A 1002-nucleotide genomic window follows, 5' to 3' on the forward strand; every position below is an offset into this window, starting at 1 on the left:
GTTGTGTGTGTATATATATATATATATATATAGTGTGTGTGTTGATACCACTTATCAAGTTCCTAATATATATTATGTGTTTTTCTGCTATGTGCACGGCTAAGCTATGCAGGTCATCTGTATGCAGGTGTATCCCAATGAAAGAAAACGTTTTTATGCCCAACATATTTAAACAAGTTCTGGTTTCTCGGTTTATCTCAGCTCAAGCAAGCTCATCATCGTACTCATGAGCGTTCATCTATGTGAGTCCGCTAGTAGGCGCGTGTTCAGCCGAAAATTCGCAAAAACCGATGCAACAACAGGCACACGCACTCATTCACACGGCGGTCGCCGCGCTAATCTCAAGCAGCTGCACACGAACCGCAACGAAACAATTCAAAGAACTCCAGCCTCGCTCCAGAAGCGCGCTGGCGCTCCGCTGTCGTCGACAGTAGGATGTTGTCCTCCCGATAAAATGCCACGGTCCATTTCCATTGCCGCTTCGGTTCACGAGGGGTAGAAAAAATCCGTCTGCAATTGGCGGCCACAGATTTCTCTTTTCATTTAAATGCCCCTGGTTTACCGACCAGAAACGTCAGTGATACGCGCGCGATAAAGTCACCGCTGACTATACGTCAATAATCAAATGCCTCAGCAAGCTGACAAGATCTTTTCAATTAGTTCACCCAGACATGAACAGCTCCCTTAAATTTCCCCCTTTATCAACACATCAGGCACGCGCCTAAGCACTGATGTTTAATTAAACCGTCATCCGCCATTGTGTGAGCGGGACAAGATAAGTTCACCCGACAATGTGTGTACTATATGTATATATACATGGTCTTCACGACAGCTCCATGACTATCTGTAAGCTCTACCAAGCCAAGTGTTGAAAATAATAAATATCGCCATAAACATCCCATGTACAAGCCCTTCTATCCTGTTTTAGCAGTAAAACAAGCAACGCTTTTAGACGGAAAAAGCAATGAAAAAAAAATACCAATAAGAGGCTACTTAGTGAAA

Source organism: Varroa destructor, unplaced genomic scaffold, assembly GCF_002443255.2.
Source record: "Varroa destructor unplaced genomic scaffold, Vdes_3.0 BEIS01000006.1, whole genome shotgun sequence".
In the NCBI taxonomy this organism is placed as follows: domain Eukaryota; kingdom Metazoa; phylum Arthropoda; class Arachnida; order Mesostigmata; family Varroidae; genus Varroa; species Varroa destructor.